Here is a 27,081-nt window from a genome sequence, read left to right as displayed (position 1 = left end):
GTATCCCTGACCAAAAATGGTTCTCTCAGTTCTGGGAAGAGGGACCAGCTCCTGAGGAAAATAATCATCTCTTGACAATGTGACTTACAGCTCTTGGCTACTTGTGTGGCGCAGTGACCTGGCTCAAGGATGCGCTGGGGGTAAAGTGCCTCTTGCTGTGGGGAAGTCAGCATTTGCAAAGGCCTTGGCTCTGCCCTCCTGCCTTCCCTGAGAACATTGGGCACCTGGTCAGAAATGCCCATCAGCACTGGGGTGGTGCTGGGGGAGGGCACCTGTTCTCATCCTCCAGTCTCCTTAGTGGCTTGATGGGGTTCAGCACAGGGTAGCTCCCCAGTGACCTCCACAGGGTGGCAGGCTGAAGAAGGCAGCACTTTGCCAGAAGGTGCCTTTGCTGCTTGCATGCCTCTTGGAAGGCTGGGGGGTTCAGATGGAGACCCAAAAGCTCCTCTGCTGAACGTGGCTGGTTAGGGAACCCAACCTTTGGTCAGGGTCTCTCCAAAGTGACTCAAAGCAGCGGGATGTTTCTTCCAGCTCTACCTAGGGTAGTCTCCTTTGGGAAGCCCTGGCAGTGATCCTCATGCCTGTGGGGTATGTTAATTTTGCAGGAGATGTCCTGGCCTCGTGGAGCTGAGCAGGAACTACTGGGGTAAGACCGCTTTCTTCCAAAGGGACACACTCTGTGGAGCTGTTCAGCCGGCTTCGTGCTGCCTGCCCTTGCCTTGTGTCCAGGGATCTTGATCTTCCCTCTTGGTGGTGGGAGGGAGCCATCTGTAAGCTGGAGGAAAGAACAGAGCTGGGGGATGTGGGGTGACCCAAGCCCATAGCACCCTTCTCTGCATGGTGTTTGGAGCCTGCCCACAGGGGCTGGCAGCTGCTTGTCAAGACCTGCTTTCCTTTGCTTCCAGCAGTTCACAGGCCTCGGTGAAGCAGGAGATGCAGGACTTCAATCAGAAAGCGGTTTCAGGTGTATGCTGCTAGGAGGAATGTACTACAGATTGTGAGAGATGTCCTCGAAGACCATGCTGTCCAAGAGGAGCAAACGCAGGTAAAGGTGCTGGGGCTGGATCACAGACCTTGCCTGTCTTTCTGGGCACCATCCTGTTGCTTCCTCTTGGCACTAGCGCAAAGTCCATCACCTTTTCCGACAGCTCTTGCCTAGGGCTTTCTGACACAGAGATGCTCCTCGGCTCTGTGCCAGGACTCGGTGTTCATGCAGAACTGTCCACATGTGTCTTTGTGTTCACTGCCATCTTATCAGTCCCACTCTTTTCCCAGGAAATTCTGCAGTTGACAGAGGTGGCAGTTAAGAAGGTGCTTGAGAACTATGTCCTGATGCCTGACTGGGCTCTGGAGTCCACAGGTATGTAGTATCCCCAACATCCCTCTATATATGGCACTGCCCTGAGCTCTGCTAAGCTCTGCTTTCAAGCCTGAGAAATACATGGTAATGCACTGCTGCTCCTCCTAATCTCTGGCTGCCTTAGTAACTTCTGTCCACCTTCATGTCAGGTGCCACCATCGATGAAGAGAGGACATCCAAGAGTTATGGGTGGGAAAGACATGATCACCTGGATGCGTTCTCTGTTCACCTTCTTTTTTGCAAACCCTCCATCAACAATCTTGCAGGTATGACAAGGGAATGCTTGACCTGTGGTTCAGCTCTTTGCTTTCAGGTTGGCAGACCAAGTGCACAGCCTTTCCTGCTGATGGTCATGTCTTTCTCATTTCAGCCCAGTATTACCCCTGGCAACTGCTGGCCTTTCCAGGGATCTCAGGCCCATGTGGTCATCCGGCTGCCTGCGCACGTCTGGCACAACAGCTTTTCACCGTCTGGCATATCTCCGCGGCAGTGTCTCCCTCTGGGGAGGTCAGCAGTGCACCCCGAGAGTTTACTGTCTTTGTAAGTCTTTGCCTTGTGCTTCTCGGGGGGGTGGCCCAAGGGAAAAGCCACACCTGAAATGTGCTTCTTGTGGCAGCTCCTCTCAGACATCTGTCTGGGGCTGGCTGCTGCAGAGCACCCCATCCCCTATGGGTATGTGGGAGTTCTGTGCCTCTGGGGGCTATCTCTGCTTCAGGCCCAAGCATCCTGGAGCATGTGCTTAAAGCACCCTGACCTAGAATTACCCTAAGCTGTGCTAGACTACTGCTAGAGCCCAGGGAGGTGGGGAAGTGTTCCTGGGCTCAGCCTCAGCATGCTCTTTTCCTGGTGCCCTCATGGAGGCCTGACCCACTCCCTCTGTCTCTTGTCTTCGAGGGAGTGGACGAGGCAAAGGCAGAAACTCTCTTGGGAACATTTACCTACGACGTGCACAAGGAGATCGCTCAGACATTCCATGTGCAGGTACTGCAAAAGCTGTCTGCAAAAGAATGCCTGGGAAGAAGGCAGGGTTGTCTGCAAGTCCCCGGAGGAAAGAGTGCAGAGTATCACCCCAGCCAGCCCCTGGTCTTCCATGCTCCTCGCTCCTGTGGGGAGGATGGCAAGAGGAGAGCAAATGGGGCTTTGCTATGCTGCTGGATGCAGCTGCTCCACCTTAAGGGCTTTCCTTTTACTTCAGGCAGCACAGAGAAAGCAGGAATGGGAAGGGGACCAGGAAGGGAAACAGTCCCAATAGGGCAGATGGTGGGAGTGAGGATGGCAGACATCTTGCCTTCGGTGGGACCCTCACATCCTGTGGCTGCCAAGGCAGCAGAGCTCCTCTGGTTCGCAATGCTCTGCTCAGCAAGCCTTCAGGGCCAAGCCTTTCCTTTCCAAGCACAGAGGGCTCCTCCGTGGCCCTTGCAAGGGGACATGGTGGTTGCCCTTGCTTCCTCCTTTGTCAGAAGCCCCAGTGATGTGCTGTGGCTCTGGCCACCAGTGTAATGATGGCTCCTCTCATTTCTTTACAGAAGGAGCTTCCCGGGCCGTTTTCTTACATCAAATTCCAGGTGCAGAGCAACTGGGGAAATCCAGAGTACACATGTGTGTACCGAGTACAGGTTCATGGGAAGATGGCGAGGAACAACAACAACTGTAGACCCTAGAGCTACTTCATGAAAAATAAAAAAACAAGGATGTGTGCAGTTGGACTTGAGTATGTTCCTTGCAAACATTCTTCCAACAATGCTTCCATAGCTTGCACCACTAGAGGGGAAGGGACATTTTCTCCCTTAGGAAAAAGATACTCGTGGGCTGGGCTGCAAAAGGGCGGGACAGGAGAATGGGGCTTGAAGAAGCCCCAGTGGTCCAGCTCCAGCTTCTGCAGCGCAGGGTCACTGGGAGAGCAGAATCACAGCCCCGGGAAAGCTCTCCCGCTGCATTGAGAAGGAGTGAAGCAGGCTTGTCTGCAAGGCTTGCCTGCCCTCCTTTCCTGAGCAGTGCACAAAGGGCCTGGGGCCATCCTGGCTCACAGGTGCCCCCATCTTCACTGGAGCTGCTTCTTGCAGGAGGGGGGCTTGACTCAGAGATGCTGCACTGCCTGGCCTCCTGCTGGCTCTGCAAGGTGATGAACAGTGGAGCCCTTCCTCAGGCAGATCACATCAATGTGCAGTGCATAGCTGAGCAGAGAGGCCAGCAGAATACAGCTCAAAGGGACTGAGGACAACCCCTCTGGCCATACACCCAGCTTCCTGTTCTCTGGGCTCTGCATCCTGCCTTGCAGTAAGGGCAGGGCTCTTCCCCAGCAGCTGCCAGAGAAGGCAGCCTTTCCCTCCCTCCTTTCCAAGGGTACTCTGGACAAAATATCCTGTCCAGCTCTGCTGGCAAATCAGCAGTGGGTCTCCTATTACTCCCAGTTGCCCCCAGAAGGCGTCTCACTAGCTTCTGAACTATATAGAATCATAGAAGAGTTAGGGTTGGAAAGGACCTTACGATCATCTAGTTCCAAGCCCCCTGCCATGGGCAGGGACAATATATCTACCTTTCTGACTTATTTTGGGGAGGTGGTGTCTACTCTGGCTTTTGTCTGTATCCCACATTTCACAGAGTAGTTGTATCTGGGGAAACACCAGCACATGCAGACGCCAGTGACAGCCCTGTGCTTTGGAGGGACTCTTGCAAGGACTTGCAGTTTTCTTTGTTTCCCAGCTGTGCTTCAGGAGCACCCAGAGATCCAGTCCAGGAAGGTAATGGACTGACCCTATGAGAGTACTTTTCATCCCTTGCTCTTGATAAATCAAAGCCCCAGAGTACAGACAGGCACTGGCAAAGAGGCAATGCTGTTACTTATCCACGATCATACACAGCATAGTCATCTTGCTAGGTCAACAGAGAGTTTTCACTTGACCTGAAGGTACTTTATTAATACTACTGGCTTGCAGAGCATTTCATTTAGGTTTATACTGGAATAATGAGGTTGTGAAGTCTCACAAAAACCACAAAGATACTTACAGACCTTTGCACTGAGGACCCGTTTGGGGTTTGACATATGTACTGGGTCACACTTGGGATTCGCACAATTTTACCATGTATGCTGGAGGTACCAAATACGTCAAAGTCGGCTGGAATGGGTGGTGCTTTTAATTAACTTAACTCTGCAACTCTGTCCCACACAATAGTTTTACTTAATCAAAAGGGCTACTGAGTAGCTTAGGCTAAGTAGAGGTAAGTCTTGTAAATACTCCTTTGCTGAGTAACCTCTGAGCAACTCCCTGCTACCATTTCTATTGCTTTGAGGTCATGCAGGAAGCATTGCTTGTGGTGCTGAAAATTAAGTTTTTTTAAGGTTTCTTATAAGGTCTCTAATACTTATAACTTTAGAGATTTAAAACAGGTTGCTATTGTCAGTTTTGCATTCTGAGAGCATGAGCCTGTGTGGGAATGTCATTTGTGTTTGTGATGTGGCTGGACCATGAACCTTATAACACATAGTTTGCTCCACATTTCACTGACAAGCTCTGATGCAATAGGAAAGTCAGAGGGCAAGACACACATTGTATGCAAACAGGAAAATAAGTTCTGCTGGGGTCTGTTAATAAATGGTAAATAGTTTCACACCTTTGCTGTAGCCTGGTGTCAGCAACAACAGGGTGCTATAACAAGAACTGTACACAGAGCAAGGTTCCTCAATAAATTCTTTGTGAGTAAGAGATATTCAAGACTCCACCTGGCTGCTCAAAGACAGAAGCCTATCAAAGAGGAGAACCAGAATATGAGGAGCATGCACAAGAAACTCATGTTCTCTAAGACTAAGCAGTGGTGTGACAAGCCTGACCAAAGAAATTACGAATGGATAATGGGGATCTAAGCCTGTTTACGTTTATACCTTTTTATAAATTAAGTTACTTACGCACATTTACCTGAAAGAGGGAAAAGTAAAGCAAAACCTGGCTCAGGAAAATCTCAGTGCTACACAAAATCAAAGAATCATAGAATGGTTTGGGTTGGAAAGCACCAAAAGATCATCTAGTTCCATACCCCCTGCCATGGGCAGGGACAACCTCACACTAAACCATGTTACCCAAGGCTCTGTCCAACCTGGCCCTGAACACCGCCAGGGATGGACCATTCACAACTTCCTTGGGCAACCCATTCCAGTGCCTCACCATCCTAACTGTAAGAACGTCTGCCTTATATCTAACCTGAACTTCCCTTGTTTATGTTTGAAACCCGTTACACCTTGTCCTGTCACTACAGTCCCTAATAAAATAGTCCCTCCCCAGCATCCCTGTAACCCCCTTCAGATACTGGAAGGCTGCTATGAGGTCTCCACGCAACCTTCTCTTCTCCAGGCTGAACAGCCCCAACTTTCTCAGCCTGTCTTCATACAGGAGGTGCTCCAGTCCCCTGATCATCCTCGTGGCCTCCTCTGGACTTGTTCCAACATTTCCATGACCTATGCTATAGAAACACCACTCTGGTGGGATTCAGGACAGTTCTTGGGTTATTTGGCAGAATTAAGAGTTGTATCTTAGGGTCAGTGGGAAAGCAAATAAGCCCCAGGACAAACCCATGGCCAAGCACTTGATGGCATCGTCACAGGTACACTGTTAAGGAGGCAGTGGCTATTAGCAGCCTGTATGTGAGCCAGGCAGTGCCCCTTGGCCTGGTGGGAGGCAGAAATGTGCTTCATGCTTTTTAATTTATTGGTATAGGCATAGCCTGCCTGCTCAGTGCTGGTTCTCACCTGTTTTTTTGTGACCCTTTTGATCTCCCTGGTACGGCATCTCTTGTAAGATGAAGTTATCTTTCCTCTGCTGCACAGGCAAGGGCAAACCTGGCTTCATTCCATGCATCAGAGGGTTCAGTCAGAAAAGAAAAGATGAAAGTTGCTCATACAAAGGTAAATCTGGCATTTCTTAATTTTGCAAGTGAAACACTGTTCTTCTGGTGTAAAGCAGAGTGTTACAAGTGCTTTGCTGTGCAAGCACTGAGTATGAGACCAGATCCTGCCACACAGCTTGACTAGGCAATGCTTTGTCTCTGATGAGTAAGTGTTGTTGCTTGAGTCATTCTGAAACAAAGGGAGCAAGAGAGAAATCACAAGGGAGGATGCAATAAGGAGTATGGTCACTGCTGGAGTCCCACAGACTCTGCACTGTTGGGGGTGTGTTTTCTGGTGCCCATATCTAGAAATGCACCTTTGATGTCTGCCGCTGCTTACCTGGTGATTTGGGGCCCAAATAATACTGACTAATAATTGTCCATGGAAACCACAGTTTGGGAAGGGAAAAGGGACCTACTGTACACTGCAGTCTTGCCCCACTGTAAGGTTCAGATGTAGCTGTGTATATGCTTGGGAAGATATAAGCTGGGGTATATGCTAGAATCTAGATACGGGGGAAAGAAAGTCTGGTGTGAAAGGTGAAGCAGGAAGGAATAGCAAGCTGTTGGTTCTGCTGAGTATCTAGCTTTGTGGCACAGCAACGCCAAGCCTTAGACAAGTTCAGTGTTGGTGCTGGTCACGAACGTTGGAGAATTAGCTTCAATATAAAACAGCACTGATAGCAAACTGTCCCTTCTGCTTCCTTCCTTTACTGCTGTGTTAAAAGGTCAAGGACAAATGTTAAAGCACTGAAGAGTTGCAGCAAGTGTTTCCTTTGCTCAGTTTCACCCCTTCAGTGTGTTTAGACCCCTTCATGTTAATCTGAACAATACACCAGAAGATGCGCTGCAGTTTCTATAACAGGAGAGCTGCTTTGAATTGGTTTGTGCAGAAGATTTTGGGCTTTGATTGAAACCAGCTAAATAAAAGCAAGTAATACAAATTAGTGCAGACTTTTTTTTTGAGTTCTAGCAAAAATGAGACCAAAAATTCTCAGTATTTTTGGCTAAAGAAGTTCTGGGTTTGGACAAAGGGCTGTTCGGTTTTTGGCAGTTTTGGGGTAGCGGTTTTTTCCGTTCTTGAAGCCTTCAGTTTTTCACTGCCAAAGCAGATGTCTTCTGTGCAACTTCTTGTTAGACTGAAAAGTTCCCTTTCCTGGGGTGGCAATTCCTTGAATGGTCCTCCTTGGAGGGAATCTGCTGGCAGGTGCTCCAACTTAGGACAGGATGATGGGTAACACTGAAGAAAACACTGCCTCAGATGCCAGCAAAGGAAAAGAAAAGCAAACCACAAAATACCATAGAATAGTTTGGTTTGGAAAGGACCCTTAAAGGTCATCCAGCCCCAATCTGCCTGCAATGAGCAGGGACATCTTCAACTGATCAGGTTACTCAGAGCCCAGTCCAACCTAACTTTGAATGTTTCCAGGGATGCGGCATCTACCACCTCTCTGGGCAATATGTTCCAGTGTTTCACCACCCTCATCGAAACAATTTCTTCCTTATACCTAGCTTAAGTCTCCCTATTTTAGTTTAAAACCCTATCTATAATTTATAAATCCTATTATAAAGCCCTATTGGAACAGATTCTACTAAAAAGTTTGTCCTCATCTTTCTTATAAGTCACCTTTAAGTATGAAAAGATGTCAGTTGTTTCCATCTTTTCTTCTCATCCCACCATTTCAGCTGATCCAACAACGCATGTAGGTAAATAAGACCCAACAACTGATTTAAGGCTGCAGTCTGCTTTCAGGCTCTACAGGCATGATGTTCTCAAAACCATTCTTCAAAAATGTCAACACCTAAGAGGTTGTCCTCCACACAGATAGAGAAACAGTACTTTGTAGTGGCCCCTGCTAGCAGTTCGTTCTTCCTTTCAGTATTAGCTTGCCTTGGCCCACCAAATGGTAGCATTGTTCTGGATGTTGCCTACCATCCATATGCACTGAGAAAGCAATAGTGACAAGAGAACGGGTATTTATTCCTGTATCCTTGAATCTAAGCTTATTAAGGTGCATTGACATATCTGGGCCCTCTGTGCTGAACTCTGTTCTCTGCTTTTACTCCTTAAAAGGGAGTAACTCATATGAAGTGCAGATATACAATATATGGAGTAAGTTATTGTGATGGTGGACAGGTTAGCCAGGGGTTAAATAGCATAATGTGCCATCTTTATTCCTAGCTGCGCAAAGCAAGTATGACTAGGAGAGCGTATGGAAAATGAGCTAGGAATTAGGAAAAGATGTAGAACTTGAGCTACTGACATCCCATGCAGACCTGTACTACAATCACCAGAAAGGATGATCTCACACAACCCACACCTTTCTCCTCTCTGCATGCTTTGTAAGGAACTCCACTGACAGACTGTGTCATACCCTGGGTGGTGCCCTTGATTGTCTTTGATTTTTAAAGGAAGTTTGCTGGGTTAGCAGAGATCAGAGTGGTGGAAGTCCATCATGACTGACTCGCCTCTTGTCATGGGAGCATAATGTCATAACTTGTCAGAAAACTTGTTCTAATGGACTTTGTCAGAGATGGAGAGGTTTGCCATTAGATATTCACGTGGCTTTAGGTTGAGTTAGGAATAGATGAGAGTAACGACCTGGAGACAATCTAGCTGGGGAGTCATCACAAAGAAGAAAGAAGCTTTATGGCTTCTAGACTACTGTTAACTCTACCCAGGTCTCATCAAACTGAAAAGAACTAGACTGGGCACTCTAACTTGTCTGCTAAACTTTACTGTACTCACTTTTTCTATGATCTTTTCAGCTATTCAGCATACTGCAATGAGAGTCCTCTGTCTTTTGCCCCATTTTATGCCCTCTTCACGATCTCCATTTCATCCCTCTTATTCATCTTTGAGGCTCTGTTGTCCCACATGTCCAGGGCACAGAACAACAGAGATGCAAAGGTGATCAGGAAGGCCTTGACCACTGGAAGAGATGAGCCAAGACTGAGCATGACAAAAATGCTGTGTAAGATGGGGACAGGGCTGAAAACCATGCCTACAGCTGAGAGCCCATTCCAGTGAAGAAGAATAGCTGATCCCTTTTCAGAATAAGTCTGCGTGGGGTTCCTTTTTTTTTCCCTACCTTTTTCAGTTCATAATATTTATCTAGATTGATGTACGATTCTAACATACAGATCTCAGTTCTGTTTTCTTGTCCTGCCCCAGGTTCACCACTGCCTGTGTAAGTGCTCTTTTTCTGTCAACAAAAGACTGTCACCAGTGGGATTTTGGGTTGGCCTTAGTGCTCAAAAAAACAGTGTCCTCCTTGGTTTTGTTCAGATGCCTTCACTTGCTTCTTTGGTACTGACCTTAGAGATTGTGGCATATGACTCAGACAGCAGGGTCAGTATCCTCTTGCTCAGGTGGTTTTGGGAATAAAGAGGTGGCAGATTTAGAGAAAGAACTGATAATGGTTTTTATCTACACTACACTTCTACTTTCTCTCCCTTTCTTATTTTTATGAAATTTCCAGCCCCCCAGGTTTCTTTTTTTCTCTGTTGATATCTCAACTTGCACTTACTCTAAAGCCAAGCAGCCACTTACTGAAAGACAGTTGCATCCTCTGAATGTCTCTTATCAACCAGCACAAACAGGCAGCAACCCAAATCTGCATGCCCTGGGAGAGAACTCTCCTCACCTGGATGATCACAAGTGTAAGGGGTATTCTCAGCTGGTAAACATAATTTCGCTGGAGGACTGGGGAACTGTGATGTTATCCTGTATCTTGTACCTCATCCCAGCTAAGCCATCATGCATTGTATTCCCAAGTGCAGCTTATTGCCTTGTCAGCCTGTGGAAATATGCTGTCTTCAAGTGGATTTATGACACTGGTGGTTACTTCCAGGTCCTGACTATCACCTCAGCTCCTTGATACGTTTTGGGAGCAGTAAATTGCCTCGATTTTGCTGCTGTCTGGCAATGAGCTGATATTGCACTTTGATCATGTCTGATGCCATTCTTCCTACTTGACTTTGAATGTAGTTGCAGACACAGGTTTCATCTATGGCTGGTGCAGCACTGGAACTTATAATTTATCTGACTTTCTCTGTGTCTTATCATGCAGATAGCCCTGTTAACAGCAGTAGAAAAATTCACAAAGTGTAGGGTAGGAAGGTGGATGAAGGCAGCACGTCGAAGTCCTTAGTGACTCGTGCTGAGGTGAAATTGAGCCTGTATCTATGTGCAAGGCAGACAGTGTACACCTGTGCCATGCTCACATGGCTCACATAATTGGCTCGTACCTTCTGTACCTCAGTTGGAAGTTCATGTGTTTGCAGCAAAGCCTATCATCTGTTCATGCTGATGCAGCTGTTGTCTTGACTCATTGTCTACCATTTTAGGTCAACTGACAGAGTCCATCTAGGGATATAAAGGACTATGGTACCAGTCTGCAGGCAAGGATAAGCAGTCTGGCTGCCAGCCCTTACCAGCTACCTTCTGCCGTTTAGCCCTCTTGCATGATCTGAAGCACGGAGAATGGATACACTGTGCTCTGTGGAGTACATGGTACAAGGATCTCAGTATGAAAATGGGAGGTCTGGAGAGTAAGGCAGACTGTAGGGAGCCCTCTCCATCTTCTCACGCAGGTCTTTTGCTCTGCTTCGTTGCTGCTCCAGCACTCATGCATGGCAAAAAGTGAATTTGATTAAACAAAAATGTCTTCCTAGACTCTTTGCAGTGCACCCCTTGTTTCTGCCAATAAGGTGTAGTTAATGAGGAGAGAGAGAAATTATTTAGGTTATTTCCCCCCCCCTCCAAAAAAAAAAAAAAACCCTCACAGATCTATAGTAAAAGAGAAGACAATGCAGGCTGAATATCACAGGCAGAAAATAACCTGTCTGTGAGACTTTGCTAATCTTCCGAGGGAAGTGGTGGAAACCTTATCACTTAGGACATTAAAGTAGGCAATATAGAGCACAAGAAAAAAAACTATTGTGAAATACCCTTAATTGGCAAGTAGGTGGACGGATATGGCTTCATGTATCTTTTACATTTATTAAACCTTCTTAAAGCTATCTTCTGCATCCTAAAGAAATATCCTTTGGTTGCAAGCACTTTGTCCCACAACTAATTAAGCAGAAATGAGCATATCACTAAGTACATTTCAATATGTGTCTTCAACTGGCTGGAACTCAACCCTGGGATTCAGGATCTGCTTGTAATTAACATTCCATAGTAAGACTCCACACCCTTTATTTGTCTCTTCCTAGTTATGTGTTGGAAATACACATTTCTCCTACCATTAGAGATTTCAGCAGAAAAGTTTGAGCTGGGCTTTAAATTGCTTTCCAGCTCAATTTAAATATTCCCTGTTATTTTAGGTTTATATACACTACACAAGTAAACCTTTTCTCAAGGCGTCATAGGGAAAAAAGCCACTGACTCAAAAAGACACAACTGCTGAGCTGCCTCCTGAGTTGACAGTATCACAGATTTAAGCTGTTATCTGTTAGCTCTTGTGGGTTTCAATACCGGCAATTAAAAGTGTCACTCCTAATTAACACAAAAGACTCTGGATGTGAGGGGCAATTGTGAATGGATCTTCTTTCTGTGAAACTGTTTTTCCTGCCAATTCATTAGAGCAACTTTTTCGTGGCAATATGGATGTGGGGGTGCTTTTCATTGGGAAGGTTTGGCTGCAATAGGAGATGGAGAAACAAACTGCTTAATCTTAGGATGAATGGGGGCTGTAACTGAGGTCTATCAGCAAGTGACTGAAAGGCTGCAGCTCCAGGTGTGATAACAGTCATGCCCATAGTACACTAGCCTTTAGCAAATTCACCAGTGATGTGTATCATGCTGCTTGCCTGTTCTTTCTGTCTTTGCTTCAGCCTATCCAGAGACTTATGTTCCCTGAGCCTGCTGTGCCCAGGGTATGTGCTGAGGGAATATGTGGCTGGGTCATGACAGCATTCAGCCTGAACTTAGAAAAAAGCCTGAACAAGCACCCCTGGCTCTGCAGGGGGATACATTGTCCTTCCATGCAGACCCCAGGAGGGTGCCAAGGGACAGGGGAGGAAGCAGAGGTGTCAGCCCCTCTTTTGGTAGGAAATGGATGAGGCCCCCCCAGTGGAGCTTCTCTGGCTGGGTACTGCTACCACATGGCTGTCAGGGCTGTGCTGGGATAATGTGTGTCCGAGGGCAACCAAAACAGTTTGTTCCCAGACTCCACATAGCTTTTAGTGCCCTTGACTGTAATAGTAATTAAAAGCAAACAAATCTGGATGAGTTCTGTGAGGCTGCCAGATCCCCACGGAGACACCTCAGCTTTCCTTTATGTTTTAGATGGTAATTTGAAGCTCAGTGGTGAACTCTTTTCTGCTACTGGTAAATGGTGACATACGAGATGTTGCTCTGGAGCCAGTGGATGAAACTGTGGCTCTGCTGAAGCCAGTGGCAAAACTCCCATTGACTTCAGTAAAGCCAGAGTATTTTGTGCAGTTATTTTCCATATAAAATTCACTCAGAGTGATGTCCACCCCCAACACTTCTCTTTTTCTCCAATGATTAATACGTTAACAATAAGAAAATACTTCTTTCTGGAATGGTTCATATTTGGGAAATCCAATTCTGACCTACTAAGCCTGCTCTGACTGTTTTATCCCTGAGGCAAACTTGAAAACTGGCCTAGGGAAGCTGGTACTTGTTATTGTTGCTTCAAAGACAGTCTATGTGGGAGAGGGAATGAGATGTGTTGGGATTAAAATACCCTACCCATAAAAAGCAGTAATAATTACCGTCTACATGTGGGCAAGTCAAAAGGGGTTATTACCAAAAGAAATTAAAACTCCTGTTTGCAGAGAAAACTGCCTGAAATCCAGAATTATTCATCTGTGCAACATGGATTATTTTAAATGTAGTTTTCTTCAAACACCACTTTTATAAGGCAGATTCTAAATGGATCGAGACAAGATTAAGAGGTTTGGCATCAGGCATGTGAGGGTATAATGGGCATGACAGAAGGCAGGTCTGCCCTCAGGAGCTCTGGGAGCTAGGGTGCCAGTGGAGCTGTCTCCCCTGAGAGTGCACAGCACACCCTCCAGAGTCAGGCTGTGTGGTACTAATGTGGTCGGGGTGCTGTGTCTTGACAATGTCAGTGTGCTCACTGAGTAGCTAATCTTTTCATAGAGTATTTTTCCTTTCCTAAAAATAAGGCAATTAATAGATTCATAGATTTGAAAAGAACTATCAGATCATCTAGTGTAACTTCATATAGATACTGTGCACTTCCACTTATCTCCACGTGCATTCCAGTAACTAGTGATTGACTAGTTCATGTTTTCCCCAAATGCATCTGTCCTTCTTGTAAGAATACTGCTCTTCAGTACATTACTTAATTTTATGCTAATTGTTTTGCACTCAGTCTCTTCTCATTGACTTTAATGAAAATCCTCTTCAGACTTACTCATAGAAATGGGAGGAGAAGCAGATCCAAGTCCTCCCTAATGTCTGTAAAGATACTTTCTAATGGAGAGCACTTGGTGCTCTCCAGTCTTCTGCATGGACTTGACAGAAACTTTGGGCAGTTCTGCTGTTTTATAAATTCACCAGGTCAATCCCAAACATGACGACTATCACGTGTGGTTAAAAATATTAGCTGAAAATTCTCACAGGATGAAGAGAAATGCTTCTCCATTAGCCATAATTAATAGGATAGTTTCCTAATCTACAGTCGGTTGTGTGAGAAAATTCCTTATGCCTGAAGAATCTTGGCTGATGATGCCACATGCCATTCCTCCAGCCTCCAGTTTTGTGTTGGAAGTTGAAAGTGTGTGTGTGTGTGTGTAATACCACTGTTTCATTATAACTTCTGCTCACAAAATGCCATGCCACAATTCTGTCAGCTCCAAGATTAAGGTATTTAATAGCATCATTTGGGTTGTGTGTAATAAGATTCAATCAGTTCATTGTTGCATACATTGTTGGCTATCATTTGATTGGGCAATGCCTGAATGTACATTTGGTTTGGAAAAGCTGTTGCACAATGCTGTATTCCCTGTTGCTTCATGGAAACTTGGACTTCCTCTTAGCTTCACTTTCTGTGAGTTAAGCACTGCTGGAGATCTGTCTTTGAACCAGAAACTGGTCATGATGAGAGCATCTCTTTTTGTGGTTTTCTGTTTTGTTTTGTTTTTTTTTTTCTATTCCAGGTCCACAAACTCAATTCAATGACACATGGCTTTCATTTATGTGGTTATCAAAATCTATTTCTTCATTTGATTTTTGGCTGTACACAAGCAAGAACATTTTCCTTCCTTAAGGTCCTTGTATGTAAGTTTAGCAAATATCTGCCTTTTATTTTACCGTTAGATGTTTCTTTTTCTTACCATCTGTTGAAAAGATTTAGCTTATATAACAACTGTTTTCACCATTTATATTACCACAAAGTAAAAAATCGCCTATAGACACAGAGATTTTCTTGCACTTGCTATCTATTTCCCACCCACCTGTTTATGAAGTGGTTCTAGTATGTATATCCTCAGCAGCTCTTGGATCCAAAAATATCCAGCTGCTTTAGAGCCTTAATGAGAACTGCAGTTGTAGACATGAAGAAATACTGCCTGTGAATTTTGCTAAATTTTCACGAGTTCTACTGATTCATGCCGGGGTGACCCAAGATGTTTATGAGAGCGGCTGCCTTCCTTGCCCACTCTCTCTGGTACAGAGGATGGATGGGCAGTGCTCCTGCTCTTCTATCCCCATGAGTACCATGGCATTCTGTGCTAATACCGCTACTTCTGTGTCCATAGAGAGAAATAAGACCTCTTGGGTATAATTTATCACATCCTCACACAGATGTCCAAAGCAGCCCAGGTGACTTCTGTGTTGAAAAATTATGTTTTTCTGCCAGTGATTATAAAGGTATGCCAGGCTACTGCCTCATATACAGATATCTTTGGTGTTGGCATGCTAAGCAGAATGAGACAAATCTTACCCAAGCATCCCAGCTGAGTAGGTAGCTCTGTAACCTCGTGCAAGTGCCTGCTTATTTTTTACACTACTGCTAGTAAACTCATGGGTGCCCCAGTTCTGCAGGACCACAGAGCCTCTGGAGTCCATAGTCTAACTCACAGCAACTGATGAACAGCAAGCGTTGAACTGGGAGGTGAGGAGAATGCACAGCAGGTGATTTCACCTGGTAGCTGAGCCAGTTCATGCTGTGCTGACTCCAAACCACCTGATGGAGATTGTGCTGAAAGCAAACTAGTCGTCTGTCCTTCAAGCTTCTGCTGACCAGATTTTGTCTCCAAGCCGGCTTTGTTTTGCATTGGGCCTTGCTCTGAATGGCCTTGTACTCACACCTCATTCCTCTCCCAGGGACCATGGGACATGCCAGGGACTGTGAAACAGATGTTTGTTTTTCCTGTTGTCTTTACCAGCTTTCATTTGCTTCCTTGCTGTGTACTTGTCAAGACACTTGCACTACACCTATATGAGCTTTTTCATCATTCAAACGGATCAGACCTCTTGGATACTGATGGCTGAGCTGCAGTGGCTGGCAAGTTGGAAAGTACCTTCTGCTACAGGCAGAGGCAGTTCAGCATGTAAGACAGAAGTGAGCTTATTTGTAGGTGTCCCCCCCTGTGGTATTAATATGTTCTTGAACTAGAGAGAACTCTTTTAGCAGTGGGTGATATATACAGAGAGGCTGTACTGGAATAAGGGGGGTGGACCAGATGATCTTTCTTTATCTACTTTGTTTCAGTACCATGTTGATGAATGTGCAATATGTGATCTGGACTTACCAGTGGTCTACTGAATGTTAAACTTAGAGCAGAGATGGAAAAAAAACCACCAGACATTACTTTAATATTGAGTACTCCTGACTTGAATCCTTGGGCTGATGAAAACAGAAGCATATGCTGCAGATCTTGCTCTGCACATTCTGCAGCGTCAGGGTATCCCTGGTGTAGATTGCTGAAGGCTGGGATATTTTAGTTAAAAATAAATCCAGAGCAATCGTGACAGGCTTGTAAATTAATGTGGTGAGTTCTCTGAGCACCACCTCCCATCAGGGTTACTCTGGTGATCTGTCAGTGTCATCCATCACCAGGGCCCTACCGCTCTAATGATGCGTTTCATATTAAGGTGGCTCCAGTTGCTGTGAAGAGATTCTGCATGTTAACCTCAACTGTTCTACCTATGGTGCCTTGGAGAGGAAGGCAAATAGTTTCCACAGACAGAAATCCTATTTAACTTTGGCTGCATTGGAAACAAAATGTTTTCCTTCACTGCAGACTTTCAAACTCCATCAAGAACTTATGATGATGTTTGAATGATGAACTGTTATATAAAGCTGGCATTCTCATTCAGATTAACCTTTATTAAAAGGCTTTTAGGCTTGACTGAAATAACACAATCTGCCCTTGAGGCAGGGGTAACTGTGTGATGGCCTCCTCCAGCAGTACCATGGGAAATGAGCTGTGACTCAGCATCGCTTCGGTGGCTGGTTCCCCTTTGGTCTAAGGGGAATTCCTATATATGAGCTCCTTCCCAAGCTGTAGGTTTCTTCCCTCTTTGCATTACTGTGTCAGCACTGCCCCCTTGCACAGTTCTCTGTTTTCCCCATTCCCATTTCACCGTTGTAGCTGTCCTGAGCTCTCTGCTACTCTGCCTCAGTGCAGGAGGCTTTGCATCAGTGTGTGCTGTTTCCACTCTTTTAGACAAAAACACCTCTTCTGTACATGCAGAAGCAGGAAGTCAGACGTCTGAACAGCCTTCCCACAAATTTCAAGAATTACTCACATTTGCTGTCATCCACCCTGGGCTGCACTGCCTGGGGTGCAATTGGGCTCTGACGAGAGCTGGGGGCACACCTGCCAACTTGATGAAGAGCAGGAACCCGTTTGTGTGAGGGCAGACACTGGCCACTAGTCACTGGCATGGCCCAGGTTTTGTCCTGTCCCTGTGATGCCCACTGGGGTCCTGAGCATCTTCCCAGCCCACTTTTCACACTGATCTACTGCTCTGTGGGGTGAAGAGCCTCAGGGCAGGCTAAAACATGTTAAAACTTATTGCCCTCATGTTTTCTGCCTGCATAGCTTGTCCGCCCTTGTGGCTTAGCTGTGTAGCATTCTCTTTGGTCCTGGGAATAACCCACTCTGCCTTGCTGCAAAAGACATGAAGCCTAACTTAAAATTGACACTTTGGGTGTGATGCTTCCCACACAGCCTGGGTTTGATCCCTGCAGGCTGACTGAATGGGAGAGCATGGATCCGTGTGCTATGGCTCCCAGTGAGCTGTTAATAGCATAAGTGGTGGGTGGGTCTGGTCCACAGAGCAGGCTTTGACCAGAACCTGTGGGTTTTTGTGATACCCGTTCAACAGTGTGGGTTTGACTGTAAACATCTGCCTGTTCTGATCAGTTCAAATCATGCCTGCCCTCTTACGTCTGAATCCTGTGGCCCAGCAACCCTGATCACCCTCTTCTGAATGCACCCATGATGCTTCAGGAACTGGCTCAAAGAGTTATTGCAGATTTTCCAGGTGCCCTCACTGGCTCTCTGCTGGATAGGTCCAGACTTGAAGAAATGTGAGATAGCTGTAGCCTGGGTTTCCACTGTGGTCTGTACCACAGACCTTGGTAACACACAGATGATCATGGTTCTGCATACCAAAGTATGTTGGCTGGAGGAAGATTTCAGAGGGAAGGTTAACTTCAGACCTGCCATGGGTAAGGTAGCAGACATGTGCTGACTAGTGTGTGCAGCAGTTCAACAGCAGTTTGGTTTGCACATCACAGAATTAAGTGAAGAAACTCCTCAGCAATGTTTTCCAGGCTGCTTTCCCTGAAATTTCAAACTTCTGATACCCTGAAATTTCAAACTTCTGACAAACACAGTGGTAGTGGAAGTGGATGGTGGCTCAAACTGTCTCGGAACCTCACTCTGTCTCTCTGCTACCTTCTGCTTGAGAAACCATTGTAACGTTTATTGTTTAGGGTGCAACATATCTTTGTTCTCTGTTTGGCCAGTGCAATGACCGTGCCCAGAGGCAGCACATGGGCACTGACCCATGTTGTTAGAATAATATAAATAATAATCAAAGTTTCTGAGCCTGCAGGATGAAAACCCCATGCAGTATTTGCTATACAACTGTTTTGGTTTGAGAGTTCAGTTAAATACTGACTCAGTGGTTAGGATATGTAGGTTGGGATAGGGTGATAAACAGCTCAGCATTACATCAGATAGTCATAAGAAGCAATGAAAAAGGGCCCACACTATTTCTAATGCTTCCCTGATGTCATTTAATTGGAAGGAACTGGGTTGCCAGAATGCATGTTGAGATGGTCCATGCATAATCTCTGGTGGGAAGGGGGAGCAGGTTTCTACTTTCATACCATTGTTTTTGCCACAAGTAACATTATAAGTGACTCTTTTATTCTTGTCTATCAGTTATGTTTTGTATAATTAAGGCTAATTAATAGGTATGAATAAATCTGATTCTGGTGGGATTAAATTGTACTTACCATATTTATTCTCTCCGTGACGGACCTTTTCTGTGAAAGGCTTTATAAATCCACACTTCTAAGACATGGAGAAAAATGTGGCTGCCCCTGTGCTGGAAGGTTTGCAGTTCAAATCACAGTCACTAGAGTGTAAAAAGCTCCTGCTGAGTTCAGGCCTTAGAAGAGAAGATAAATGAGACACATGGTTCTGGTTTTAAGGCTGGCCACCACCTTGCTGCTTGGTATAGAAGAGCTCTTAGACGCTAGCCTAGGAAGCAAAGCTGGTCTGCCAAAGTCATTCTGATTGTTCATATGTCTGCTTCCCATTTCCATCTATTAAACACCATGAAAAGACAGCTGTCAACAGTGCTCACATTTTCCTTGTTTAGTGTTGCATGTGGACTGGGGCTGCTGGCATCACTAGGATGTTATCCCTTCACTGGGGAGACTGTTGAAGGGAGAAGCTGGGGCAGGGAAAGAGAACTCTCTGAGATGCTGTCTTTTTAAAAACACATTTTGACACCTGATGGCTGTGAAAAAACTTATTGCCTAGTCACCAAGGTGTGAAGTCTTTGCTGTATCCCATTAATGATGAGGGGGTATGTGAAGGAGAGGGAAGGGCCACGTGACTAAGTGTTTAACTCCATCTTACCTGCACATACATATTTTTACAGACTTTGGTCACGAAATATCCCCAGAGCGTCTGGAGTGAGACAGAAATTTCTTGATCTTCATTGCCTAGTGTTTGGCCTTTTTACTGTACTAGACACCTCCATTTCCCAGTGCTTTCTGAACACAGTAAACAGCCCTCAGGTGGAAGTGACAGCTGTACCCAGGAAAGATTGAGAAAGGCTGTTTAGGCAAGCGAACTCCCAGTCCTCTCACCCACTCAGTTCACACTGTCTTCGAGGTGGCCTTTTCGCTTCACACATCCACTCCCACATGGGTTCTCCACACACTCAAGGATGAGACCTGTGCTGACTTTTGTTCTCTCCTGGTTCAAACTCAAGTGCTGTGGGATGCAAATCTACATTTGATTAGCCACTGGAGTTGGAAATGTGACATACCCAATCTGCCCAATAGCTTGGTGGGCATGGATGCATCCCAGGAGGTAGAGGTGAAAATCTTGGGCTTGTTGTCAAAATCTTGACCAGTCTCAATGCTGGTCTGTCCTGAGAAGGTGTCTTCTTAGAGAAGCCCTGCACTGTGGCCATGGCTGTAGTTGGCCTTGAAGCTCTGCCAACCACAGAGCAGGCCTGAGAACCACTGGGCTGCACACTGGGGCTGAGTGTGCTTGTGAAAGTCCTGAACAGGCAGATTGATGCTCCTCCAGCCTGTTTCACTTACCATAATGAAGATCACTCTGTAGGAAGAGAAGGAAGCCTCTTGCCTATTCAGGAGTTTCACAAGCATGGTTCACTCCTGTTTCTGGTGGTGGGAAAGCCCCAGAATGTGGGTTGGGCTGAGGGGACAGCGCAGGTGATCTTACAGAAGTCCTACCTAAAGTTGCATGAAAATGGGGGTTGGAACTAGATGACCTTAAGGTCCTTTCCAACTTAAAACATTTTATGATTCTATGAAAATCTAATTTCACTTGAAAGCCTGCAACTGCAACATTCAAACATGCAGTGACTACAAGGAGTAACCCAAAGTTTGTCCTTACAAGCACTACCCCACCTATTACCTGGAAAATGGTCTGAACCAGGAGGAAATCCTGAGTACTGTTTCCTGAGAAACACACCAAAACTGGGCAGGAAATGGAGGTGTCAGAGCCTGGTGCAGTCACAGTGACAGTGGCAATGCTATGCAGGCCCTTCATCTTCCTCCTCTGCCTGCCTCTGCTGCAGTGAGTCTGCCTCTGACACACGGCATTCATGGACCAAACTACTCCAGTGCAAGCCAATAGGACAGCTGGGGGAGAGGCAGGAGCTGGAGAAATAAAAATTTGATTTGAACACCTAGAAGCTGTGTAGCAGTTTGACACATGATGTACAATCTCTTACTTACCTGTCTAAAGGAAACCTGCATATGCAGAACCATGCACAACAGCTATTCTTACTGATGTGATCATAACTGGCCGTGCCTAACACAGCCCACTGTGGGTTGGATTTGGGGCTTGAGGTATTCCTATGGGCTAACATAGTGCATGTAAATAAGTATCTGAGGCAGCTATTCATAAAGAGATTTTGATCCAGGTCATTCTCCCTTACCTCCCTCTTTGAACAGCCTAGGGAGAAGGGCAACTCTGAGCGGGAGCAACTCTGAGCAGGAGCTGTGCTAAGCTGTTAGGTGCTATGAAATTCCTGCCAAAGCTGCCTCTCACCCTCCATTGACTACAAGGGAAACCTGTGGAGACTAGCCTTCTCAGACTAATGTTAGCCTTTGTAATTACTGCCCTAGTCTTCCCTGCAGCCATTTGAAAAAGGCAGTAACCCACCCATGAGTTACTCCTGTGTGACCTTTGGAGACATCGTGTCTTTTGGTTGACTGTAGAGGGGAATACTTAGTGAAGGCACCTAAGCAGGGTCCTCCAAGCTGGTGGTCTGAATCCTCCCTCAGGTCTGTTGTGGTTCCTTTGGATCTACTGTTTCTGTAGATCAGCCACCCAGCCCATTTAACTAACATGCCTTTTTTCTAAGTGGACCTGCTGATTGATGGTCTCATGCTCCTAAAGCAATGCAGGTACCACCATGAGGAAGAGTGGTCATAGAAATTAAAATTTGCCTTGGTGTGTTTTTATTTTAGTTCACATGTGCAGAAGCAACTTTTGGGACATATATTCCAGAAGAAAAATTGTAAACTTTCATGTTTCTCTAATCTGTCATCCTGAAAAGCACAGCTCAGTTGTTTCATCAGTCAGGTCACTTTTCAGCCACTGGGGGATGATTTCAGGCTCCAAAGTGTGGAACAGATTGTGCTGTCTATGTGCATAGGATAAAGTTACCCTTGCCCTTTGGGATAGCCCTGGAAGATTGCTGAAGGATTCCTAGGATAAACGAGGCACTGAGTGTCTCTGCCTTGATTCAGCTCACATGCTGGGTCTGACGGATGTGGTGGTTGGTGTTACATCAGTGTGTTTTTCCCCCAGTTTTGGAAGACTAGTGCTGTTACAAGCCATAGGGATGTCAGTATTCCTGTGCCCTGGCATCAGCAAGGCCTGGTGAAGGGCAGGGAAGATCTCCTGGGATGACCCTTCACGCCTCACATGTATTCAGTCTGAGCTCACAACATAGTCTGCTCCATAAATCTTGTGTTTATTTTCTGGTACAGCTCATCCCCAGCAGCCCATGTGCTCAATAACATACTGCAGCAGAGGGCAGCTCACAGACAACAGAGGAAATATATCATAGGCATGTCTTGCCTATCTCATTCCCAGCCCAAAACTTTTCCCTAGTTTTAATCCCTGTGGTCTGGATTTCTTAAGAGTCTCTAGAAAAGCTCACCCTCTGGTGCATCCCAAGACTTCTCTCCCAGGACTCCAAGAGTTAATATCCTTGGAGCATCACACTGGGAAGTGCAAGTCTGTTCATGCAGTTGAAAGTGCTCTTTTATTATTGCTTCTATCTCTCCTATCAGATGTCTCACTCTTAACAGAGTTGTTATTAAGATAATTAGTTAATGTGGGTTATTTTATTATTGTAGTCATGTTTGGTTTGATTGCACACTCAGCTGACACATGTCATAAAAGCAACAAAAGCATTAAGAAGTTGCATAATTGGCAAAATTGAACTGTCAGTGTTGTGGAGTTCAGAGAATTGCAGGGAGAAGAAACGTACAGACTCCATAGAGACGCAGGTCCTTCCATGAACCTTGGATTTCTCCTCCTAGCATTTATTAGTCAGGAAAATGACTGGCATTTCCTCTTCTGTGTTTTTTTCTCCACTTGCGCTATATTTTGTGATCTTCGCTTTAGCCTGCAGAGGAAGGCAGCTCAGGCTTGTTTGTCTTTGCCAGAGATTCCTTCTTTTTGGGAACCGCATCGGAAATAACTTTGGATGGAGGCAGACAAGAGGCTTTAAAAAGCATCTATCAAGTAATCAAGTGGGTCCATGTGTCATATTTCCTGACCATCTATTGCCTTGGTATCTGCCATTGGCACATGTCCCAGTGCTGTCAGAGTAGTACAATCCTACTTTTATTTACATCTAGCATTCCTCTATTCAAATACTTTTAACCAGCTTCATCAGTGCAAAACCCTGGCAATTTTCATCTTCTCAACCTTGTGAGTTTTCCTCATGCATCCTCCTGACACAAGCTGGGGAAATATGTTACTTTCTTCAGCCCTGGTTGGAGAAACTCCATTTCAGCCCATCCCCGCAAGGCTCTGTTGGGCGATCTGACCAGTGCAACCATGTCTTTATGTTGGTCTTCTCCAGGCTCAGACTGAAGCTGCGAGAACACTCCCCAGACTGCTAAACTCCGACCAATTTGCAGTCTTGTCGACCTGCAAATATTTCCTCCAGAGTTTGAGATTTTTGGCATCCCAAGTTTCCTGGATGTGCTTACATCATCCTTGTGCGGAGGAGGACTTGGCCGTATGGCTTAGAATGTGCTCTGTGTAATTGAACAAGTTCCCTTCAAAAATACCCCAGCAATTTTACCAGTTCTTGTCCAGGGTTATGAGGCATGTGATGTAGCCTTGTGGGCATGAGAGGAAAAAGCCCTCCCAAGGGGCATTTCCTGAGCTAATTTGATAACTTTGGGGTTTGAAGTGGTGGGGAGAGAAAAATCTCATGCAAGAAACAGGCTGGCAAAGCAGGGACATGCACAGACATTTAAAAAATAATACATCTTGATTTTTCAGAATGTGGCCAGAGGAAATCAATCCGTAATGCAGTAAACAAACTCCAGTGAGTTACAAGCAGTGTATATCCAAAGTAACTCAGTTCCAAACATGGGCACTGCTGCAGTGACGATTTGGCCTTTGAAATCTCCTTTTGCAGTTGCTGCTCTGAAGAAGACATTTTAGAGAGAAGCCCTGCTGCATGCAAAGAACGCCTGGAACTCCTTTCACACACCCTGCCCGTTCAAGGTGTGCTGCTGAGGCACAAAGCACCGAAGAGGAAGGCTCCTGCCAGCTTTCCAAGGCTCTGAACTTTGGGCATAATGTTTCTAGGTCATTGCTTAAAAGCCAAGAGTGTAAAGAAGGACAGACAAAGGAGTATTAGCTGGAGCTCTTTTCAGTCTCCTGGGAGGGACAATGGGTGCAGTTCACAAGAAGAGGCACACAGCTGCAGTTTGCTGGTTGGGAGGCTGCACATAGAGTAGAAATCAGAATTCAGAGCGATTAAACACGTCGCCTGATTGTTACCGACAAATTAAAAAACACCCTCTGCCAGCTTTACACATTTGAGGCCTCTTGTCTTTGTGAGTCAGGAGGCAGTTCCCGTTGTGAAACACACACGCTCTGTAGTACAGGATGGTTTTTGGCAAAGCCCAGATGATCGTGAGCCAGACGGGGCAGGGACAGCATTCCAGTTTTATAACACAATTCCATAATAGGAGACAGCATTCTTTTCATATTAATGTTCATACAATAGGAATTTTAAACTCTGGCTTTTGGCTTATGTGGGAAAAAAGTCTCTTCTAAATGTCCTAGCAATGTTATTCTATAATGGACAGGGCTGCTAGTGGACCAATCCCTTGGAGTGCAGTGGGTGTTTTGCAGTTTCTTTCAAGAAACAGTGAACTGGAAAGCACTGATGTAGTTATATGCTTGCTGATGCCACCATGACCTCTTTTTCTGATGGGTTACAGGTGTTCAATCCCTGTGCTCTGATCCCAGGAGAAATCCATGTCACCACTTCTCTGCATGCTCCTTGTGAGCACTGTGAAGTACCTATTGCTTCTTCTCTAGAGCTGTCAGGCCACAAGATGTGTAGGCGTTTCCATACATTTTGGTAGCCAGGGTTTTGTAGAGTGCAGTGTGTGCCTACTTCAGGACCATTCTTTCCACACTCACCACCAGTGACACTTTCTACCTCACCTGTTCTGGTGGCCCAGAGAGAAACCTAAGGATTTCAAGATTTTACTTATGCCCTGCATCTTTCCCTTTTATCTTGTAGTGCTTTGTGGGGAAGGTAGGAGTTTTAAGGGTAAATTTCTCCTATTGGGGTTTTGATCAGTCTTTGAATTTCACACCAAAAGTAATCCTTGTGCTCTCAAGAGCTTTTGCTCGTAGCTCAAGGTTGCAGTGTGGCCCTACATGGTAGCTCAGATAGGTATTTTGCTGCTGGTATCAGTGTTAAAGGGTTTTCTCCCTTGGACTGTGTAGTAAGAGAAAGCATTTTAAGGCTTCCAGAAATACTTTGGACCCTCTAGTAATCTCACAGTGAAAAGGAAAAAACTGTATTACAACCTGGTTTTGGCCAGCAACCCTTAAGCTAGGATTTAACACACTGCTTGGTTTTCAGTGGCCCAAGGAGATGAATTATATGAATTATGTTTCTCACCTGTGGCACCTATGAATGAGACTACAGAGAGCTTAACTGAACCAGTCTGTCCAGAGCAGATACATTGTCTACTGTTACTAGTCACCAAAAGCTCACACTGTCCTAACCTAAGCTATTAAATTAAGCTCTGCTTTAGACACAGGCTCTGGCAAGGGCAGAACTACCAGTACTATTTAGAGACACATTGGCACACCCAAAAGAGCAGAAGAGGGCTTGGCCTCCTGAGAGGTTGTCCTGTGCCTTGCCTGAGCTGCTGTGGGTCTGTGGGGCTGAAGTGATCCTTGCAAGCATGATGGCATGGCAGTTGAAAACAGGAGAGGAAAAAGCCTCATTAAGCACATGAAGGCATATTTGGTAAGTGTCAAGAGTACAAATAATTTCTGCTCAAAGACAGGTTTGCAGAGCAACGGCTGTGTGGGAATTTTTCTTGTTGACAGCTTGGCTGGTGTCCTTTAGAGTAAGCCTGGCTGAAGGCATCCTCACTGAAGGGTGAAGGCACCTTTCTCTGAGCCAAGGGTGGTAGCTGTCTCCCAGGCTGAATTGTGGATGGACAGCTAGGGAAAGAGGTGGCTCAGGGGACTCGCATGAGCAAACTGCAACTTTTAAAAAAGGGACTTCCTGCCTTGGTGGAAGTGTTGAAACGTCTCACTGTGTTTCCCTGTCTTCAAACAAGAGCTCTGTGCGCCTGACGTTACTTCCCCAAGCTGCTCGGCCAATAACAGGATGAACCTGCACTGCCTCTGAACCAGACATTCCACTGTGTCACTGGTTATTGTGCACTACGGTGGGGCAGGAGATTCTGATACCAGCATTGTTTTTGTAGTTTATGTTTCACACACACTTCCCCCCACCTCCTCCCCAGCAGTTCAAAAGGAAATGGCATAGGAACTTGTGCGATGTGCCTACAGGCACACACAAGCAATGTGACTCATCAATAGACCAGGCTTGGGGAGCTGGTGCCTGTTACAGCGTGAAGCCAGCCTGCTTCTTCACAGAGCTCCGAAAGGCAGCTGGCTATGTCAAAAGGGCAGAGAATAAAGAGAGTAGTGTAAAATGGGGACACAATTAAGCAAAGATTAAAAAAAGAAAAAAAAAAGCTATAAATTTTTTTATCTCTTTACTGAAAGTTCCTTTGCATGGCATTCGCTGAAACAAATAGTTCTGTGGCTTGTTGCTGTAAATAATGGCAGACAGATTTTGCAAGAGTGCTAATTTATTTTTAAACATCTGAATGAGCAGTCAGATAACATCTACCTTGGCACGCACCAAGTTCATCACAGGATATGTCTTTATCACTTGGTATCATAGAATTTAAGTGATGTCTCTGAATCGGTTCCTTCTCAAACCTTCAAATGTTCAACCTCATCTCAGATCTTGTACTAAGCACTAGCCTCCCCAGGAGGGAGTGGATAATTTATTGCAATTCATTAGTACAGTCTCAGAAGCCTTGATATAGTTCTTTACATTTCAGAGCATTTTACAGGGAACATGGATAAGCACTGTCTAACAGGCAATAGTGTGGTAGGACCTAGTGATTTGGTTGTGTTGGATTGTGTGGCTGCACCTTTAGCTGTGGGTTGCTTTTACAACACTGGAAATCCATGTTAGCTCTTTCCACTACCCAGTGGAACTTGGAAGAAATAGAGAAACATGTATGCCAAACATTTGAAAACAAATACCATCCTCTAATCTGGCATTGTTTTAAACATTAAGATTAGTTTGAAATGGCCACAAGAGTTAGAAAGATGCAAATTTTGACATTTCTGATTTCACAGTAGTCAGGGGTTTTGCATATAAATGGTTGTATTATCTGATTTCTTTACATTTCTAGATAAAGGAAATTTCTATATCTATGCATACAGCAAATTCATAAAAGCAAGTTCCTTTATTATGTTCGTAGCTGCTACCTGTGCTGTCCTAGTTAACACAGCTG

At 45.4% G+C, this 27,081-nt stretch overlaps 1 pseudogene; it reads left to right on the top strand.

The window, feature by feature from the left end:
• The first annotated feature begins 952 nt into the window (after positions 1 to 952).
• Positions 953 to 3,021, top strand: LOC117437975 (sperm-associated antigen 4 protein-like; annotated as a pseudogene).
• Positions 3,022 to 27,081: the final 24,060 nt, after the last annotated feature.

The sequence above is a fragment of the Melopsittacus undulatus genome, chromosome 2 (genome assembly GCF_012275295.1).
Source record: "Melopsittacus undulatus isolate bMelUnd1 chromosome 2, bMelUnd1.mat.Z, whole genome shotgun sequence".
Lineage (NCBI taxonomy): Eukaryota > Metazoa > Chordata > Aves > Psittaciformes > Psittaculidae > Melopsittacus > Melopsittacus undulatus.
Note: the sequence above shows the minus strand (reverse complement) of the source record. Positions and strands in the feature narration are given on the sequence as shown.